Source organism: Ambystoma mexicanum, chromosome 4q (genome assembly GCF_040938575.1).
Source record: "Ambystoma mexicanum isolate Mex_15411 chromosome 4q, UKY_AmexF1_1, whole genome shotgun sequence".
NCBI classification, from domain to species: Eukaryota; Metazoa; Chordata; class Amphibia; order Caudata; family Ambystomatidae; genus Ambystoma; species Ambystoma mexicanum.
In genome coordinates this window covers 1,099,376,529-1,099,399,516 of record NC_090928.1, presented here as the reverse complement: position 1 = coordinate 1,099,399,516, position 22,988 = coordinate 1,099,376,529, and the positions used below count along the sequence as shown (strand labels likewise).

Genomic DNA, 22,988 nt, shown 5'->3' with positions numbered 1-22,988 from the left:
AGAGGGCCTGAGTGGAACAAAGCAGCCAAGTCAGACCATGCAGTGAGAGCATGTTGCTCCCTCACCACGCCGGAACAAGACTGGATGCAGAGCACCCAGTGGGATCTGCCCACTCCAGGATATTTTAATCAAACGTGCAGAGGCTGCAGCAATGCATGTACAGCAGAACAGCATTTCCCTGAAGAGAGAAACACAAACACTCTGGGATGTTCATTTTGGATGGCCGCCATTGTGTGATACCCCTTTTTGAAGATGGTCATCTTTGTACCACGTCGTTGCAGCCCTAGGTGAAAGGTATTGTTGCTGCAATCTCCCTTCCCCACTACCAGCTCTGGCCTGACCATAGTATCCTCTCTCCAAAAATGTCCTGCCTACCAAAATCACAAGCACTGCTTCACCATTATATTTTAGATACTCCTTTGATCGAATGGTACAATCAAAGTAGTCTTACACACAGACCACTCAGGATCATCATAAATCTATGATATCCGGTAGAATTACAAATGATTACAATGATTCATCCCCACACTATGCCTCCTTACACACATAGACACACACACACGCACACACGCACACACGTGCCTCTCTGTGAGCCATTTTACTGGGTACATGTGGGTCACTTGCATGGATTGCAGTTTGTGCCTTAACAGGATTTAGTAATCAGGCATCCACTTCCTTACACCGAGACTCTGCTTGCTTTCCACCAGCACCTTGAAATTTGATGTGCAGCTACTGCTGGCTTTATCCTCATTAGCTTTCACCTACCGCCAACTGCATCCATTCTACTGTAATGCTGACGATTCCTTAACTCACTGAACAGATACAGCCCTGGCAGAAACAATACAACATGTGTTCAACAACACAAAGGCACAGCACATGCATCAGAAGGTTAAACTTCCCTGACACATAGGAAATGTACACTAAGGGCCTAATTACAAGGTTTCCGGTACGCCGCTGGTAGTACCGGTGCTCTACAGGAAAACTCGGTTTACCGTTTCCATTACCTGATAGCCTGGTAATACCGGGATATTATAAGCAGCAGCGGTATGGTAAGTCATGGTAATGGGAACACTGAAGCACTGGCACCGCTGTTAACGGTGCCAGTGCTTCAATGGTTTTTCTACCGGTAGGGGCCTGAACTACTGCCAGGTCAGTCCTGCAGGTAGTTCACTGCCCCTACCGGTAGACACTCAGAGTATGCCGGTCCACAAAAGGTACCAGTAACCGGTGTTATCAGCACTTTTTTCCAGACCGGCATGCTCGAACAGAGGCCCTGAGGGTAGCATCGGAGCAAGTAGCACCCACACAGAAACATCCAGCACAGCACAGGAAGCAACATTCAAAGCTTCACTCAAACACTTGATGGATACATCATAGACAGAAACACTGCATGCAATCACAGACCGATCAGGGACAGCATGGTGAGCAGCAGTCGCACTTTCCCAAAAGGCACCCATAACAGTCACTACGTATGAGTAGGCAATTTTCTCCCAAAAAAAGCACATACAGTATTACATGGGCACACCACAAATAGTACAGGCATATCATGGGAAAGGTTAGTCCAACCCTTCCTCGGACAAATAGAGTATGGACAGGACCAGTACAGCTTCCCTCAAACTATGAGGTATATCTTGGGCAGTGGCAATCTAAGTTTTCAATAGAAACGGTACTTCATGGTTTGGTAAATGGTAAGCTTCGGTCGCAAATGGTTCAGTGGGGGAAAATCAAGGTTTTCTCCCAGAAAGTAGAGCACGGGCATGGTTTCCCTCACAAATATGTAAAGAATGGAAAGGGCCAGTGCATGTGTTCTTCACAAGAGAGTACATGTACAGCATGGACAATGCTAATAGATGTTTCCCTAACAAATGGGTGCATGGATAGCATGGGCTGGGACAGGTCAGAATTCCCTTGCAAATAGGTAAATGTACAGCACAGGCAGGGCCAGCGCGAACATTGTTCTGAAACAGGGGCATCATGTGCAGTGTCACTGAAAGTTTCCCTCACTAATAGGCACTGCATGGACAGGGACAGTGCATGTTGCCCTCACAAAGAGGTGCAACATTGACCTGTCCAGCGTATATCCCATGCAAATGCTTACTAGCGATACAGCATTCTGAGGCCAGTGCACGTTTCACTTACTAACAACTGTCTGCAAGGGCTAGTGAACATTTGTCTCATAAATGGGTACAATTGCAGCACAGACAAGGCCAGTGCACAATCCCTTCACACCCTGACACAACAGCACATTTAAGGTCAGGGAAGGCTTTCTTACATATGGTTATAGTTGCAGCTTGGACAGGCCACTGGAAACAAGCTTAAAATGGTACATGTTCAGCATGGACAGTGACAGTGAAAGGTTCATTTGCAAGGAACAGTTACACCATGGCTGCTGGCTCCATACGGCCTGACATCTTCCATATTTATGGAGTTCTCTAAATTCAGTTGCCCCTCTCTCCCAAAAAGCAGATTCTTCAGGAAGCTGTTTGTAAAGAGGGCTGGTAAAGGGAGCATACTGTGCAAATATGCCTGCTTTCTGAACTCTGTTTCAGCAATATATCACTGTCTGTCTTGATTCCTGTGTGGAAGTCGAAGTGTGAGGTGAAGATAAAGGAGTGGTAAGTGCAGCTGTTGGTAGACAATGTGATGAATTCAATGGAGTCATCACAGATTCCCTGAGGTAGCCTCCTCCCATTTGGCCAGGGCAAAGGAGCCGCTTCCTGATCCTAACTCTAGGGGAGGCTATATGAGGGAGGATCACATTGGAGGAGAGAGCCACCAGTGAAATGTGATGGCTTCATTGGATGAGGCATGGTATCCCCTAGATTCCCATGAGGAAGACCCCCTCTTACCCAATACCCTGATGGCCTAATGCCATGTTAGTATTCCTTCATATAGAACTTATCTTCCATGTGAATTCATTGAGGAAGACCCTCTGAGTAATTGGCATCAGAGACCAACAGTGGACTTCAATTCCCACAACCACCTGAGATGAGGAGGATGAATGAATTGATACAGAGCAGCAAGAACATCAAGCGTCATGAGTGTGCTAGCTGTTGGATGAAAATACCTGTGCACTGGGTCTTTAAGAGTGGTAACCGAACTATCAAAAGAGGTCAGGAGAAGAAACAGCATTTGTATTGAAGGCAGACAGAGGCTGGAGGCACGTGTTGGCATACGGAAGCTAAATGCATGATTAGGTGTCCGGAAGCTGGAGGTGCGAAACGGTGTGGCAGAGCAGCGAAGCTCGCCAGCAGCGAAGAACAGAAACGTGGTGTGAGTAAGGCATTCCGTGGAGAAGCCAGGGGAACCGTGAGATGATTCATGGGATTCTCATATTCGGGAGAAGCAGTGTTGTCCCAGCCGAGAAGAAGCCAGTGTCCAGGAGTAGAGCCATGAGACAAGCTGAATAGATATATGAGTCGCCCATAGTGGGAAGCAAGTGGCAAAAGTAGGCTGTGGAAGACCCAAGATGCCATAGAGAGACAGTGAATTTGCCCGAGCAGAGTGGGTAAACCAGGGCATATCCTCGACCGTGCCAAGGAGAATTTGAACATTATGAAGTAATGGAAAGTGCAATAACACGAAGATTGTATGTGAATCAAATGAGCAAAGTGCCAACCCGAACCCCATTAAGAAGTTAATGAAAAGGTGGGGATAGCTTAAAAAAATAGTGAAACATGAAGCCAAGAAAAGGTACATGCTATTTGGATGTAAAAGAGGAACTATAATATATGAGAAGTCCTGGCAAGCATACACCAGGAAGTTGAAAGCACAAGAAGAGAAGTCCTGGTAGTGGAGTACACCACGCAGTTGTGAATGCAACAGAAGTCTTGGCAGGGGAGTACACCAGGCAGTTGTGAGTGTAAGAACAGTCCTGGCGGTAGAGTATACCAGGCCGTTGGAGGTGCATAAAGTGTCCTGGTAGGGGGTATAATAGGCAAATTGAAAACATACAAGAACTGTTAAGCAGAAACAGTGTGTGTTAAACTGTGAAGGAACTTGTGTTAAAAGAAGGAACTTTTGTCTCAGAGGAATTTATAAGGTTGAGCAGTTTTCATCTAACAGGATTGCTGTGGGCCAATAAAGACACAGAGAAGTGTTAGACCCAGAGATATTTGTGATACCAGTGAAGAATCCAGGGGAAGGGAATCCCTCTCTGGCGCTTAGGTCTTTTCCATTTTAGAGAACATTTAATTTGGAGCTGTTCAATTTTTATTTGAGAACACTTTTTGCAAATACCAAGTTAAAGACATTCTCCTTTTAACTGTATTATTTTGAGTATAGTGTGAGGGCCAGAATAGGACGTTTGGACACAAGGGTAGTTTTTGATTTATGACATGCTGACAATGACAGATACAAAGTTTTTGGTTTTAGAAAGGTAACCTCCCTTTAGAGCAGGGTCGGAGAGGCATTCCCCAACCCTTTTACTTTAAGGAAAGTATTTAACCAAAAACATGACAATTTTGTGTCTGGCTTTCATTTCTGACCGCTCACAACACACATACAAACGTATGACTAAAGGTCAAGCACTATCAGTGTTCCTTCATTATCACTCCTAGTGACATTTACTCCTACCCTGCTTTTCAGTGTGCCTAATTCGGAGGGGCATACCTTTTCTTTATCATCACATTACCCATATTGTGCAGTGACATTCCAAAATGTTCAATGAGTGTAATATCTTTCACTGTAAGTTTAATATAACATTAGCTAACCCACGTAAAACGTTACCAGGTTAAGCCTGTAGAGATATATATGGCTGTATTTTTAAAAGCAGCTATTACAAAGTGTATGCAGATGAAGGGGTTTCAATAGCAGCCAGTGAATGGGTGCTCATTTTAAAAGCACTCAGGAAAATGTTCAGCAAAATGTTTTCAGAAGCAGCCAGCAAATGGGTGCTCATTTTAAGAAACACCCAACAGAATAGGCAGTCATTTTAAAATTAGTGCAAGTGGGGGCAAATTATGGATACAGATCAGCGGGTTAATGGGATCAGCCTGTAGGTAGAGAAGAGATGGGATTACATGAAGCAGGTGAAATGCCACATTAAGCATGCAGTGACAACAAGGCACAGTGTTTTGCAGAAAAGACAGTGGGTTCAATGTGTATTACACATACAAATTATGAGGATTCCAATCTGTGTAAATTGCATTGGGAAATAACCTATATAATAAAACTAACTTCCGATTGACAAAATCCAGACTAATTAGATTTCCTGATCAACATGGCAATGCAATTTCAGCAGACTCGGATAGACTCTGTATACTATTTTTTCATGAATGAGGAATGTGTAGGAAAAAACCACACAGTAAGTGATGAAAAGGTGTTTCTTATGCAGTTTGAAGCCTTCATTGTTCGCACAGGAAGAAGTAGTTACATGAAGGCTCTTGTAATGTGATTTGCAGAAACTTAGGTGGTATCAAGCATGTCAGGAGAAAGGCAGGGTTATTCTTGATTGTCAGCCAGATAGAATATATGGAGTTGAGCCGAGAGGTGTGGGCAGTTATGTTCTTGCCTGCGACATTGCTGGGTGCAGTCGGAAGACAGTGCAGAACGAGATGATGCTCTGGCATTGAAGTGGCTAAGATTCCAAGGCTGAGCCATGGGCAGTGAAGGGTGTTTGCGCAGATAAGCCCCAGCAGAAAGAGATTACCTAGGCGAAACGCAGAAACTTCATAAGTAATTGTAAGTGAGGTTTTTAATTGAGGAGATCGTGGGCTGAGTGCATTTTGTTTCAGTAAGCACAGAGATTTATTTTTTAAACAATACTTGGTGGTTTCATTTTGCATGTCCTAAATGATGACAGTGTAAAATGACAGGTTAACAAATGATATCAATGCTTTGCAATGACTGTTTTGCTTTGCAATTACTGTTTTGTCTTTTCTCTTAGGAGCTTCAGCAGAACTATTGTGAGTAAGATTGTGGGAATTTTTTATTTTTGATTGGGTTACATTGTTATTGTAAATCACATGGTGCTTAACAGAATCATAAACATTTTGGATTAGATTATTGTTATTATTTTTCTTTTATGTCTCCAAAGTTTCATGTTTCAGTGGGGAAAGATATATAGGAGGTACAATCAGAGAAAAGCATATATATTGTAAGAGGATTCAATTCAACACTACAGCTAAGTCAACGCCTAGTCTATAATACTGAATGAAAACCCTTATTGATATATCTTTATGTCCAGTTCATGCGTTCTGGATGACTACCCCTATATAACACCCCTCTCTTGGAATCCTCCTGACCCCACTGAGCCAAGAAGTAGTTCTGTTTTGCAAGTTAAAAGGTTTATTTGATAATTTAAACAATATATATATATATATATCACACTTTAGAATAAATTAATAATTGAATATCACACTTAATCTGATCAGTAATCAATAATGGATAGTCTGGCACTAGCACACTTCTTTATAATCAATGATGAGTGGTTATAGGATGGATAATATAGCAACAATACTTTTATGGTTTCACATGGATGCAATGTGGAATGAAATGCAGTACAGAAAATAACTTGATAGGATTTCAGCAAAAGACAATGTAATCACTTTTCTCTGGCAATCCACTCCCCCCTTTTATGCAATGCAAGGAAATGGAAGGAAGGCACACAGTTCTCAGAAATGCAATCAAATGTGATTCAGTTCACCCCAGCAAGCTTAGACTACAGAAGTTGAAAACACAGGCCCAAAATGCTTTTATATGTGCTGGCAATGAAGTAAAAAATATGCTAAAATGCTTTTAATTCCCTCTAGAGGTTCAGGTGAGTGGTATCTAGTTAATATTAGTCCAGGCTCACTCTTGCCATGATTCAGGAATGATTGGCAGGTTAAACACATTTTTTCTTTAACAGAAGGCAAGCAGCAGCAGATTTTTACACGTGGAGAAACTTGCAAATCGCGGTAAAATTCGCGGGTGCGCCGGGCGCGATTACAGAGGAACTACAAGGACTATCACTATCGTTTTGGGGTCCTAGGACAGCCTAGGATCTCAGCTTCCAGATGAAAGTTACTGCAAGTCGCTAGGACAAACGGTCACGGAGATATGAGCGATTAAATAAAGGTTGTTTTTCAGATTTGAAATTTTAAAGTTCAAAAAGACAAGTGACAGCTAGCAACTAGAAAATGACAGGTGACAGTTAGGAGGCAGTTCTACTTAGATTAAAATAGCTTGGATTATATTATTTTAACTAAGAGATTGGTTCTGCACAGTCTTGCTAGGTACTCACACTATATTCTTGAATTAGATGGGCCTCGCCACGAATCTGGTCAGGTTTTAGACTGGACTCTGGTCTGGTCTCTGCACTTCACAGTGATCTGGGTCAGCTCTCTCTCTCTGTGGTTCTGGATATTGATAGATTTGAAGTCTGGATCTCTGGATGAGGATAGATTGAAGTCTCTATGTTGGCTCTCTGAAGGTTGAGGGAGGTAAAGTATGGATTTTCCCGGCAGAGCGTCCCGCAGCAAATGGATTTGAAGGTCCCTATCTGTCCTGTCTGTCTGCTTTTATCTGTTTTTAAAATGGGTGTGTGTGCAGCATCACTAGACCCTACCCCTCTACACTTGCCATTGGCCCAATTCTCCCCTCTCCCATGATTGGGGAAGGAACTGTGAGTCAGAGCGATGTCATTTTATGGCTTGCAGAGAGGACACTCCCCTGTCAAATTGCACACAATCTATATTTGATAAAAAAGACATATTTGCACAGGTACAGATTTGTTTAAAATTACATGCACCCCTCACATATCACAGGAGGTATCCCCTGTTCAAACTCTGCTCTTCCTGGGGGCTTGCATTCAGAAATGGCACATATTTCACTTTTTAACTGATTTCGCAATGTCGGACATTAACCCAAATTTACACACATGTGCGCAAGGAGTATGGACATTAATTGATGAAGTGTCAGATTTTTCACATGCATACATTTTGAGTAATATCCTCTTTTCCGCTAAAACCCCCCTGAACATACCACCCGGTCCTAACACGTCTTAAAATGTGGGCAGAAAAATCACAAGAATTATGGTATCATTTATAAAATTTTCACATGTCCGCTCTATGAATGATCCATCTTTTTAGAGTTATGTTCTGGCCCCAAAGGGGTGTGGTTTCCCCCCAGCACAAGGTTGAATTTCTGGTTTCTCCAGTTCTGCCAAGCCAGCTTGCTCTCACAGGCAGTGCCCCTCCCCTGTCCTTCCAGGAGGAAGCTCTATTTACGACTCCCGCCAATAAAACATTTGCCTGAGTCAGGACAGTGCTTTGTTCAGAGCTCCTGTATTCTGTGGGGCTCCCCTTAATTCAATTATCAGAGAGATGGCATATCCTTAGTGTGGCCAGCAAAAGGCAGATAGGCCTGGGAACACAGCTGTGACTCAAATTTCACTCCTGATGGGGGTAGATGTCAGGCAGAATTCAGTTTCTCAAGCCAGGTTTCAGATAAAATGTCACTTTTTGTTCCCCAGTTTTCTGCATTCAAATAAAACTAAACATTTTTACATATGCAGCTAGAATGCTGATTCTAAGTTTAAAACTATGACATTTAAACAATTGCAACCTATGTGACACTCAGAAATAGGTCACTCATTTCTTTTAAACATTTAGATTTTTAGTGTCTTTCAGTCCACATTTACTTAAACTGCTGAAATCCACAGCTCAGCCAGTCTTGTTATAAACATTGTTTTGGGCTCTTCATCTTCCCAGATTTAGTATGCACACATACTTCATTCTGCCAGATGTCCGCTGGTGTTCAGTGAGATTTTTGGATGTGTTGCAAATAGGCATTTTGAGCTGGCATTCAGAGAAACAAAAGGTGATTTTTAAAGTGCTTTCTAGCGAACAGGCACTGCTGTTCTTCTCTTTGGCACCCCATTTCACTCATGGCTCTTCTGACCCAGCACACCCGCACCTGGGGTGGCAAGTCAGGCGACCATTTTGGTGTGCGCACAAGCTGCGCGGTTTTCGTGGATTCTGGCGCACATGTGGGCTTTTTCGGCCATCTTGGATTTCCTAAGCCCACAGCACCAAATGTTGTAGCATGATAGCTCAAACGTGGGTCAGGACACCCAACAATATATAGGCAAGATAGAATGTGTGTGTGTGGATATGAATGTGCTACACTCTGCATGGGACGGGGGAGCAAAGCCTTTCCAAGGTGTAGGTCTTTGGTGTAAATAAACCACTGACACAATCTACATGTGACAAGTGGTATTATTCATGACTTTACTGGGTTCCATAAACATGTGCTAGGTCTCGGAGAGGGGTTACAGTCAGCCTAGGGTTATCATATTTATAAAGAGAGAAGGTTTGTCTTATCAAAGGGCTATATTATAGAAGGTGTGCTCACCACTAAGATTACCACAAAAATAAGATACCAAATAGGATCATTCTAAACCAAAATGAGGTAAGGTTGATTTACTGCCAAAATACCACCAACATACTGCGATACTGCGATACTAAAATACCACCAAATCAGGTAATAGCCCCAAAAACAAAACCTTCTACAAGCCATATGCATTATATCCACAGACTGCATGCTTATATGGATTTTATAACCTGAACTAGATTAACATACACTGTGATACATGGGAAATTTCATTGTTGTGATTTAGCTTTGTTTGGAAAGTTAGTACAAACAATTGCTAATTAATTGGTCAGTTTATGTTTGCTAACTTTTCAAAAAATAAAAGAAATACTAGACAATATTTGCATCTTTGAAATCACCCACACACCAAGTATGGCAACTTGCAAGTAGCGTTTTTGCTCAAAATAGTCCATTTATTCAGGATGTTATTCTAAAGTTGCATTAGTGACTATCCTTCAGCTTGAGAGCAAATGCTGCAACAAACCCATCATGGAGTTAATACTCAGAGGCAGCCCTTCTAGCAGTGCTTAATAAAGACATATATCTATCTGATTGTTCATCCTAATTAAACTATTTAAGAGAAAAGGTGCTAATAGCACAACACTTTGTTCTATTATCAGATTGTGTGTTAAAACTCTATTCAGGTCCTTGTTGCTGAACTTGCATGAGACCTCTACTCCCATCCAATCTCCACCTGGCTTCTATCCATGAGGCGCTTGCTTCGGTTGGCCCATGCTCTGCCTCCAGAGTTTACAGCAGGGCTGTACCATGATTTTGACCTGCCTGGAGTGAGTGGTCAGGTTCTGATGTTTTATCAAGATTTCTTCCTGCTAGTCCTCAATGTTTTAGCTTTTGTGCCAGGAAATGCGGTGTGCAGCTTGAAATTTGGTGTAAGCAGGAAGCAGGTCTACTTCCACCACCAAATTAGTGACTCGTGACCTTTGAGCATTGTGGTTGTATGAGTGCATCATGTAGGAATGACGGGAAACAGGAAGATGTGGGTAGTTCTTTGAGGTCAAGTGTGGAGTAGGAGAATAGAGAGATCAAGTGCAGGAAGGACGGAGCAGAGAAGCATTTGGACGATTTGTTAGGGCCTTTTGTAAAATGAGGTATTCGTTGGTGGGAGAGAGTATTATTGGAGTTTGACTGGGCATGAATGGTATGCGAGTGAGGATATTAGGGGGAGAGAAAGGAGTGGAAGAAGGCTGCCAGCCGAAGAGAAAGAAGGGCAACTGAGGGAGAATGTGTCGGTGGGGTGGCAGTCGTGTGGAGAGATGGGGAGTAGTCATGTGGAGAGATGGGTAGGTGTAATCTTGAGGAGGGGTTATTAGTGTTGAGAGAAGGGTAGTCGTACATTGATAGGATATGATATGATAAGGCATTCATAACGCGCCTATACACAGGTGTTTCAAGGCGCGACGAGGCTAGGGAGGGGAAACAGAGTGAAGACAGACAACGATCCTACTAGGCCAAGTATCATTCAGATTGCGCAAGTGCATGGGAAGGGGGAAGGGCAAAGTGCAGGGGGGACGGGGAAGGGGACAGTGCAATACGATGGATAATAGAATAAATAACAAAATAAAGTACGGCCAGAAGGTGGCAAGTGCAAGGGAGAAGGGTAAGTGCAGGCATCAGGTGTCAAGTACTCGTGGTAGGACTGTAGGGATACAGAGAACAGTCCACAAGTGCGGGGGTATCCAGGAGGGCAGTGCAGGTGTGCGGCTGGTTGAGGGGGGGACCCGGGCCCGCGATCAGCGGGTGGCCAGATAAACCAGTCCAGTTTCATTATAAGCCAGGAAATAAGCAGGGGCTGTGTGGAGAGAGGGCTAGCTGTAGTGTGGAGAGGGAGGGAGTAATTGTGTTGTGAGCGGTAGTAGTAGTGGGGAGAGAAGTAATAGTAGTGCAGATGGAGGATTCATAGTAGTGCTGTGTCGAAATGACAGAAGAAAGGTGTGTATGTGCTTTGTCACGAGGAGGCAAAAACCCCTCCCAGCGGAATGTGTGGGCCTTCAAGAAGGAAAGCCTGGGCCAGCCCTACCCTAGAGGAAGCAGTTGGATTCAGTGAGGAGCCCAGTTGTTTAGCCCTTCCTTAATCAGTAACACTTGTTCTCACACCATACTTCCCTATCAAGACACTGGACAGTTGTTTCACAGGAGTATCGAAAAAGAAGACGTAGAGCCAGTACTGAGCTATTTCAAACATACTTACTTTCAAGGAAGGAGAGGAAAAGTAAAGCTGTGCACTGACACAGCTGCCGATCATACACTACAGAGCCAACAATGAGAACTGTCTGGCCTGCACCTGATCTCAGAGGCCCTCTGGTTCACCAGGGACTAATCAGTGAGAAGGACCCACCCTCCATGAAGAATTAATGGCAAGTATCACCAGATCAAGGACCCCATCCGCAAACGGAAACAATGATTCTCCTAGGCCACCATACCCGTTCAGAAGCAAGTCCGCCTGGAGAAAGTGGCCAGGACTCAGCCCTTTTATTAATAGTTTGCCTTTCCCCATGTGCCCTGCGGAAGAGTAATAATAAATAATAATAATTAGGCATTTATATAGCGCTACGAACCCTCATGTATCTGAGCGCTGCTTATTATTACCCACGGTGTGTGGTAGTCAGGGTCAGAGGACCACATTCAGGAGAGGGATGAAGATATACAATTGGGACAGGAAGCAGAAAGTGTGGGTTTACAGGGTGAGTTCAGGGAAGGCGAAGGAGGCAGACCAAGAGACCTGCAGGAGGAAGGAGGAGGCAGCGGAGTGTTGCGGCTATTGGAAAAGGAGAAGCATTGGTTTAGTAAGCCTAACAGTTTTTCAGTTTGAGTGTGCCTGCTTGTGGGATGAATGAGTAGAGTAAGTTAGTGTAAGGAATGAATGTGAAGTGGGTGGTCTAGAATGGAAGGGAGTGTTTGAGCAGCTTGGTGGAAGGCGTGAAATATTGATAAGAATGTAGTAGTGGAAGGAGGTGTGCAGTAGTGTGATGGGGATTGAGGTAGTGGTAAGAGGTTTGAGGTAGTGGGAGAAGGGGTGAAGTAGTGGGAAGATGGAGCTGGTAGTAGGTGTGGAGGAGCAGGAGTGGGCAGAATAGTAACATCAAAGGGTGGATGTGGAAGTCAGGAGTATTGAAACATAAGAGAGTCAAGAGAATGATGGTTGGAGTAAGGTGGATGGTGTAATAGCAGAAGAGGAGAGGTGGACTCAGACATGCATAAACAAGGTTCAATTCAACTGAGCAAGTGCAAGGTACTTCCCAACCTGTTTTGAGACTGCCAATACCTGTGTAGAGTTGGGACAGTTAGTAAGTGCCTGAGGAAGTTTAGAAAGCTTATGGAGTTATTAGTAACCTAAGACAGAACCAGAAAGTAGGAGTTACCAATAAATAGTACTAACCTGGGGGCTGCAGTCAATGGAGACAAGCGATAGAGAGAGAGGGCTGACTCTAGGGTCCAGAACTTTTAAATGAATACCCTTGAACTATCCTCAAGCATTAGAATGCTATGTTCCGTCTGTGACAAGAAGTAGTAAAGAGGGGGGAGGGAGAGACTAGTAAGGTGTAAGATCGGAGGTTGGAGGTAGGCAGACAAGAGAGGAATATCAGAATGACAGAAGAGAAAAGGCTCAGGAAGAGAGAAGAAAGATGATGTTGATGGGTGTAGAGGAGGAAGGAGAATAGAAGGCAAGAGGAGTCACAGCAAGATAGGGATACGAATAGGTGAGCGTGTGAGGGTAAGTCCAAGTGGGGCTGAGTGTCGAATGGTACCCTAAATCTACAGCCCAGTTCATCTTGGGGAACTTAGAATAGGGTTCACCTAAAAAGTTCCCCTATGGGAGTTTTAGATAGATAACATGCTCTGCCTTTACGTGCTCACCATTAGGTAAGAGAGAGCTTAGATAGTAGGGTCTAACAAATTCTATTGACTGTCTCCAGGTTGAAGATGCCTCAGTAAGCGAGAGTAAACCCATCTCTAGAAGAGAGAAAGAGATGACCCTTCGACAAATCCTGTCTTTGAGAGTTGATGGTCCTGTAAGCCTTCTGCAAACACATTGCTCTGGTTCAAAGGTTCTGTAATAGAGGCCAAAAGTTTAATTTAATTAATAAGTCAACCTCACAATCATGTCATAAACTCTCATACCTGATGATCCTGTCTCCTTTCAGGTAAAATAAGATCCTTTGAGATCCAGTTCACCTCACTCCATGGATAGACCCTTGAAATATCTGTGGGTTAGTCCCAATTGATACACATGTGTGAACAGTCTTGTCCTCTTAAGCCAATATCTGGTGCCTCTACTAATTCTCGGTTCTCCAGTACTGATAGTTCTTGTTTTATTGATGGGACCTGTATTACTGGTAACACCACCACTGACTGGTCTCATGGTTACTTTTCAACTAGTACAAAAAGTACTACTACAATTCTTACTTTGGTACAACAACTGTTGGCCCCAATGCAATTAGCACCACAATTAGAGCTACCCTACAAATACGTATACACCTACTTATGGCACTATATTTACTATTAATACTTTTCTAGTATTACCAGTATGAGCAGGGTATGTACTACCACCAGTATTTTTCATACCACAATTACAGGTAGTCACCCCTATCACAGTACTAATAAATGTACTAACATAGGAAGTAATAGTTTGCAACATGTACTCCTAGCAGTTTTAGAACTAGTATAACCAACAGCAGTCCTTATGTTACTATAAGAATTAATACTAGAACTGCCAGTAGAACGCGTACTAGCATGCATTATAGAACCTGTGGTAGTACTGGTAGTTGCACCACCATTGATATTAACACCAATTGTAGCAGTAGCGCTGCTACTAGCAGTAAAGGTAATAGCAGGTTCTTTAATAGTGGTTTGAGAAGCACTACCACCATGTTTGTAGTAGCAGTAATAGTACCAACACTTCGAATATTAGTAATAGAATTACATGTAAACTACTACCAGAAGGACGTCTAATAGAAGCCATATCACTACTAAAGTACACATAGTGAGGTGTAAGAATTACTACTTCCAGTAGCTCAATTATTAAAACAACCGTAGTTGTACTAGCAAGGGTAGACATCGAACACTACCTATTATAACAGTTGTTATACCTGTTGTGCAGTTAGTGCAGTGGTCTTCAAACTTTTTTGGCCAGGGCCCCCCTGAGCAAAATTTGGGCAGGTCGGGACCCCCCAGAAATGCCAAATGGACAGTATATATTGCGCGCCGTCACCTGCTCCCATCAAAGTCGCTGGGCTCCCTCATCCCACTCCTACCCAGTCGCTGGTCTCTCCCCACCCCATCACACACCCAGGGCTCTCCCCACTCTGCTCCCATCACTATCCCATGGTTCCCGCCCATTGTGCTCCCACCATAGTCCCTCGGTTCCCCCATCCCGTTCCCAACACAGTCTGAGGGCCAGTGGCGGCTGGTGAATCTTTTTTAAGTGGAGGGGCATTAAGGGGAGGTTCGGGGGGTTTTCCCCCTGTGAATTTTTTTTTAAATAATAGGTTAAAATGTTGCATTGTAGAGCATACTTTTAACAAAAAATGGGTAAATATCCAAACAGTTTGCAATTGTTGCTGGGAGTCCAGGGGGCAGGCATTGATATTTTATTTCTATCGCGCTCGTACACAAGTGTTTCAGAGCGTGACAAGGCAAGGGAGGGGAACAGAGGAGAATAAAACATCGATCTTACTAGGCCCAGTGACATTGAGAACGCGCAAGTGTGAGGGGAAAAGTGCACGGAAGGGGGGAGAAGTGGAAAGTGCGAAGCAGAGGAGAAACAGATAAATAACAATAAATAAATAATAAAGGCAACAAACAGTGGTAGTGCAGCCAGCAATTTGCAAGTGCTACGTTTAAGGCAGCAGACAGGGTAGGTCTGATAAGTGCAGGAAGAAAGATGGTTCTCCTCAAGTTTTAGAGTGGCAGGGCGCTGTTCCAGAGGGAGGCCCCAGCCGAAGACGGAGATCTACCCCCAGCTCGTTTCTTTGATAAACGACTGACCCTGAGGGAGTTGGAGGTAGAGGAGTGAAGAGCTCGAGAGGGGAGGTATTTGCGGAGGAATAGCTGAAGGTATTTTGGACCCAGGCCCCAGAAAGCCTTGTGGACAAGGCAGAGGGTTTTGAATGATAGATGTCCGGTAAAAAGATACCATCCCTGTCCCCTGGGCCCCACTGGTCCTAACACAATGAACATGATTATGTGTATATGCAAGGCGCTGCACATTCATACAGCAATCACTCTATCATTCACATGAGCATCCATCACCATACACTCACTCATAACGCATCCATACACAGGCCTATAGGGCAATGCCTGTACCAAAAATGTAAAATGCTAGTTTGGGCCAATCAAAATGGGCCACCATTTTGGCCAATGTGGACCATTTTGATGAGTTACTTAACTATGCAGTTAGTAATGTTGACCATTGTTGCTGAATATATCACAATTTACTTACATTTTAACACAAAGCACCCCTTTGGGTACTACACATGTTTAAATAAAAACAATGAACATAAACGTACCTTCTGCATTGGCCTGTGTGTGGGTGCTGAAACGGCCTGCTCCAGCTGCTCTGTCCGTATGTGCGAGGAGGCGCAGGAGCTCCCCCTCGGACATACAGACATGCAGTGCCCCAGCCAGCATTTCCAATGAGCTATGCAATGCTGGCGAAGCAAAACGCCCCAGCACTTGCATGGCTCAGTGAGCATGTGCGGCTGGGGAACTAAACTGAACTGTCAAAGGGAAACAGTGTTTCCCTTTGACAGTTCAGCCAGCCCAGGAGCACTCCATTAGCTGGATAAAGCAGCTGAGGGAGTGCTCACTGTTTCACTGGGCTGGCTCCTTAGCTCCTCCATAATGGGTGAGGGGCCACTGGGTGGGCGCCTCTTGCCATTATGGATGAGCCGCCAGGCTCGGACAGGCCTATAGGGCAATGCCTGTACCAAAAATGTAAAATGCTAGTTTGGGCCAATCAAAATGGGCCACCATTTTGGCCAATGTGGACCATTTTGATGAGTTACTTAACTATGCAGTTAGTAATGTTGACCATTGTTGCTGAATATATCACAATTTACTTACATTTTAACACAAAGCACCCCTTTGGGTACTATTGAAACAGTGGGCTTCATAACTACTCTGGCGGTAGCTGTGCCGGTAAAACCGGCACGGCTGCCACTGGAGTTGCATCCGGGTCTGGCACCCGCGAATGGGCAATTACTAGGTCATGCCGAGTTAGGCGGACATGATAATTGCCCTTTCGAAGGTGCCGGTAGATCCCCATTCCCATTTGAGCCCCATATGGCTCAAATGGGAATGGGGAGCTCGGATGCACCGGCACCGTTAATAACGGTGCTGGTGCATCCGACGAGCTGAGGTCAGACCTGGCGGGGGCTGTCAAGCACCCACGAGCACAACTCTTACTATGGCGGAACGGTAGCAACGGTGCCGGTAGCTTACCAGCACCGTTGTTACTGGTCCGCCATAGTAGTAATGAGGCCCAGTCTGTGACTAAAGGAATGAATATCCATTTACAACTGTGGGCCACTTTTTCATTGTTGCCTGAGACAGTTTCATGCTTCAGCCCGCCCATGTGGGCCACCCCTGCCCATTTCTTCCAATCTAAAAAAAAAAAAAAAAAACATCTTTTTTCATGCTGAGCTCTCAGGGCCCCCCTGGGATGCACCCGCGGACCCCTAGGGGGTCGCGACCCACCGTTTGAATACCACTGATAGTGCAATAGTCAGTACTTTTAATATCAGCAACAGCACTACTGTCACCAGCACCACTGATACTACTGCCAGTAACAGTAGTAACAGTTGTATTATAATCTATAGTATTGCTATGTACTGTAGTGTCATAACCTGTCTGTAAAATAACCGCATTACACCCTCTTCGAAGCACTGTGATCATTGTTTAATTAATGTATCATTGTCAGAAGGGTGTGGAATTGTGTCCTGCAATCGTGAATACGATTTCTGAGGTTATAAATTGAGTGCACCAAGTAGTTTCATCAAGACATAACTATGGTAGAGTCGCAGGATGTGTACTTCCTGAATGCTTGTACTTCTCCCGCTATAGAACATGGCGTGTTGGGGTCCTTGACTTGGCAGCAGCTCTAGCCACTCCCCCACCCCCACGTCCCATCTCAGTCCCGCTTCTCCCTATCCATGTCATGCTTTTCTTCCAAACTGCTCTGATGTACCGTGTACAGATATGGCGCGTTACAAAATACCCAACACATTCGAATAATGAACAATAACTTAATATCAGATTATTTGCCGTGTATTTAAAAAATGAATCAGGTGCAATATATCCCCTGCTCAAACTGTATGCTAAAATGACGTGTCTGGGTGTATATGCCTACAAGCTTGCATGGGATCTTTAAAGTATGAATGACAACGTCCCAGGAAGTAATCACCATGCATGTGAAATGAACAGCTCAGGTGAACGTAAATCCGGGCAGGGTATCAGAGCATTTGCAAATGCGCAAACGGAATCTTTCATTTATTAATTTATTTATTCGTATTTGTTTAAAGCGCACATCAGCCTGTGGGCATCGTGGCGCTGTTACATATATTCATAGCTGATTACAATGACAATCACACGCACATATCTGGTTACATGACAATCACACGCGCATATATGCTCTTCCTGTTTTCACATCTACAAGCGCACTGACTGGCGTTAGTGAAAAGGCAGCCCACATGTATTTTCATTGGCAGTTAAATGATTGCACGTGTAAAGGAAAAAAATAAAAAAAAAATAATTCTGCCGGTGTGCAAACTATGTGCAGGTTGTTTTTCAACTCACTTGTAAGTGTGTTTTTTTCATCTGCAAATTGTAGCACACGAAGAAGGCAGCCATGGGATTTAATGCTGTGGAATTGTAGGGTAAAGTGAATGTCATGTTTTTAGAATATTTCCATTAGCTGTTATAGTCATATTGTAGGTGTATACATGCAAAACATATTGTTGTTGAAATTTGGCAGTGCAATCTCCACTCTGACGTCGGCGAGCGATGTGTCACACCCGGACTTAGGTGATGATCGGACAGTACACTAGCGTAGGAGTGACTGACGCAAGAGCAGGCGTGGGGGCCAAATGAGGTCTGCATATTGTGCACAGCGAGATGCAAGCCACGCGAAGGCAGCGATACCTTTTTGAGCTATAATCCGCTCCAGTTCTACAATGAGGTAATTCTAGGGGATCACCTGGTGTGCCACCAGAAAGGGGGGGCGTGACCTCCGGGGCACCGTACGCGTGTCTAAATTCATCACAACTGGTATCACTACATAGGAGAGAAGGAACCACAGTGGCGTTTCGCCAGCAGTGTCAAAGCCTTGCGTTTTCCGGACACTTAGTCAGGGCAATGCCAAGGCACAGCAGGGTGACATGGTTGGGACCTGACAAATCAAAAGCAGGCAAGGGGGAAACGAAATTGAACACTGAAATCCTTTCAATATCTAAATGATAACTGCGTTACTCACGGCATGTACGTTTATGATCCGTTACTGACAAAGGTTGCCAAGGATACAGGATGCCGGCACTTCCTGTGTCAGGTGTTTGTAGAGTTAGAATGTTCTTATAGTAATGGCTCAAGTAATGTTGTACCTTTCATGCTGGAATTGTGCAGAGCAAGGAAGAGTCCTTCTCCTCCTTCCAGGTGTGTTGCTAAGCTACCAGGATTTAGGCCACACCTCCTCCTTTGACCACTTTCTATGTATCCCACATAGTAGCCACTGCATGGTGTTTTGAGCAGCTCTGAGAATCACACTTTTATCACACCTCCTAGAAGAACATTTAGAGTACTGAATGTACTAACCACTTCACTCCTGCTCCCCTCCAACTCACTGCACAAGTACTATACATGCCCCAAGGGCTCGCCAAACTACACACAACATAAGTAACACTTGCAAACAGCAAACAATCCCAGCCACAAGAGCTTACCCCTACGGATATAACATGCCAGTGTGCACAACCACAACCTTAAATACCAGCCAATCTACACATGAAGCACAAAAACACGTACCTAACATAACAGTCATTCACATACAACAGATAACCCAGGCATTGGGCCTCACCCTTACAGACACAACAAGCCAGTGCACGCCAGCAAACCACCCAACACACAAATGGCAGTTTCTTCTGTTTCTGGGCCTATCCTATCACTCTGTTCTCACTAACCCACTCCGTCCACTTTCTTGCAGACCAACGTGAGCGATTGGAGACCACCTCCGTGGTGTTAACAGTGTGCAGTATAAGTCAACATCACATAACATGAGAAGCAATCTCCTCTGCACATGCTGGGATTGAGATCGCTGCTGTACTCAATCCCTTAGTGTTCTGTGGTTTGAGCCTCAATTGGAATCGCTCTCCTTTCCATTAGAGAAAAGCCCGCTGTGTTCTCTGAACAGATGTGAGAGACCCCACCCCATAATAAAAAAAGTACAATGGGGGTTCCGAGGTTGGAGGTAAGGAATTACCGGCACCGGTATGGGTGCTGATGCCGGTAATCCCTTACCTCTGTATTCCAAGGTCCCTTTGCAGGTCCTTCCTTACCTCCTGCTTTTAGCAGGAGTTAAGTACGGGACCCGCAAAGGTACTTCGGAGGTAATTACGGTACCGTAATTTACAGTGCCGTAATTACCTCCTTCCCCATTCCCATTGAGCCCTATGGGGCAGAAATGGGAATGGGGAAGGGCAAAAGGTGAATGGGGAATTACCGGTCCCTCCAACCCTGGAATGGACCGGTAATTACTCCATTCACCATGCCGGATTTGGGACGGTTTCGGAGGCAACCATGGAGCTAATTACTCCATGGTTAGCTCCAAAACCGGAATGAGGCCCAATGCCTCACACTTACGGTGTCTACACAGGAGCATTGTCCTATGCAATAAAATGAGTATACCAGAGTGAAATCCACACACATAACAAATGCATGGACATGGGGTGTGAGCGTGTGGGAGAAGACGAGTGACTGCAGATCTTGGTGGAGGGGCTGACAAATACCCTGTGTTCAGGTGCAGAGCACCATAGAGCCCTTGCAGATTGATTGCAGTTTTTGGTAGATATTGGCAGCTTGGCAGGTCAGTCTCGCTCTTTGGCTTCGTGAGGTTTGGCAGACACATGGTGAAACAGCTCCTTTGGTGAAGAGGACTGGGAGTTGTGTCCCTCGATTTTGTTTTTCTTGCCACTTGTGACTGATTTACAGCTCAGACGCCAGTCTGCTTGGGCAACACTTCTTTTTTCCCCCACCACTCCTGCCAACAAATTGGGGGAGTACTCGATATTTGCTTGTCACACGTGGTGTGGGGTCTCCCGCCCCAGAATTTGTTAGCTTAACATCTTTTGACCCCAGGTTTTTGACTGTTTTTGTGGTCATATTCACATCCATATTTATCCATTTGCTGTGGCTTGGCGTGCAGCCTTGAGCAAATCCAAATACCCAAAGCATGCCCCTCGTGAGGTGGTAACCCAAGTCGGCAAACGGGAGCGTAGTCAGCATCCCGCAAACACAAATAAACTTGTATTCCAGAAATCAAAGAAAGCCAAACAGGGAATATGTGAAGTCATGCACCCCACCCACCCAAAGGAAATTGACTGCCTATTTTGCAAATAAGGACACTGTTTCGGCACCTCAGGTTAAATCTACGGGCTGCCCTCTGGGAATTCGGAGGTGGGGCCCTGTGACACACATCCTGTACATTTACTTGACGATGTGGGAAGGTTCATGGAACTAATGATCCAGCATAATGTACACAGTTCTATAGGAGTCCAAAGTAGAAGAACCAACAATTTCTGTGTGGGGAGGATTTTTCTATCAAGGTCACACAATCATAAATGCTAATTCTTTTACTGTGATTAAAAGTTTTAACTTTGATGGGGTTCTTTGACAGCGCCTTTTCATGCAGTACTGTTCTGCGTTCTGTTTGAATTTGCTGTCCTAGCTGCGTCTGGGGCCCTGAATAAAATGGCATTACTTCTTACATCGGCAAACACTCCTTGTTGACTACTTTTGTAATGTTTTGTTGGGTGCTACGAGGCGACCACCAATACACAATGTTAAGGTCGAATACCTACATCCGTGGGCAGATTGCATGTTTGGCACAGTGGGGTTCCCTGTTCTTAAGACTGCTGCCACTGTTGGCACAGGAAGACTGTGCTGCTCTTTTTGCTGTAACTTCCCTATTCAGTCAAATCTCTCTCCCTCAGTTCTTGTGTGTACCATGTGGTTTCTTGTATTTTATCAAATGTCTTGAAATATTTCAGGGGTGCCAGCTTCGTACAGGGCACCTAGGTTCCAGTTCTGGGTGGTCTGGGGGGTACAATGACACTGGGTCTACTTCTCTATTCAGCAGTACTTTGTTTAAATGCTGTGGGTAAAAGATGTTGTATGCTCTTGTGCTGATAGATCTTCTTCTCGCTTCTGTTTGAATGGTGTAAATCAGTGTGCTAATGAGGAAAGAAATGGCAAGGTCATCACTCCATGGCAGTGGCACAGCTGTGGCCACAGTTGTGAGTTGCTTCATGCAGAAGTGTTGATGCAGTGTGGGGCCTGCTGAGTGTGTTCTTCCATTCATTACTTTTTTTTAGAGGTGTAGGTTCCTCATAGTTAAAAATGTAGAACTTGCTTTGTTTTTGTGCCTTGTTCAGCTGAATGTTTAAACCCCAAGTACTCTGATGGGCTCATGGTTCACGGCTAGGATGGCGATTGTGTCCGAGAACCTGTCTGCAAAAAGGGGGTACTAGGATGGTGAGAGGTACATTTGGAGAAATGACTTAGTGACTATGCGGGTGACATTGAAGTGAACTAGCAGGGAATCACAGCCCATGATCATCATTGACGGCATAACTGCGGCGAGAATGTGTTCTTTGAGGGTGATTGCAATTCCACTGCATCTTTCCACATGTCTATAAATACATTAAACAAGGCATAACAAAGGAATGGGAGAATGGTAGTGTTCCATGGAGCGGGGTGGCACTGAGGTGTCTGCTGTTCCAGGTGCATGGATGGAAAAGGGCAGGGTTGGCATCATGGTACTTATCTTTCATACATCAACTCCGTCTGTGTGTATGTGCATTGTGATAAAATGTGCTACCTTGACATATTCACAAGCATTACTACTTGACACTCTGTTATAACTTCATTTCACTTTCAAAAGTATGCATGTGGATTTGCGTTTCTGTAGAAACCTTAACTAGATTTCATGTGGGATCTCTCCTGAAACATGCCTTTAATTAATATATGGTCTTAGATGCATTCAGCCAATCAGACATCATTTCTGTTCATGAGAACATAATCATGTTGCACACCTTGATTGTTAGTGTTGCACAGCCACATATGTACATGGAAAATGACTGCAGATGCAGACAACACAACTCCCTGCATATGCCACATCAAATGCTACAAGATGGTATGTACAACTTTTCGTCTTGGTACACATCACTACAAGAACTATATTTAACAGATTTATATACACAATGGGCCTCATTGCACGGTAGGCGGTGAACCATGGCGCTATTAGCGCCATGGTTCATGCCGGTATAATACCGGCACCGCCTTGGTGGAAAGGGGAATTACCGCCCTATTCCAAGGTTGGCGGGGCGGTAATTCCCCCTTCCACCATTGAC

The 22,988-nt window shown here is 44.5% G+C and overlaps 1 protein-coding gene across 2 annotated transcripts in view; it reads right to left on the bottom strand.

The window, feature by feature from the left end:
• Nucleotides 1–22,988, bottom strand: part of GALNT14 (polypeptide N-acetylgalactosaminyltransferase 14) — a 1,917,720-nt gene that overhangs the window by 97,632 nt on the left and 1,797,100 nt on the right. The window lies entirely within an intron of this gene.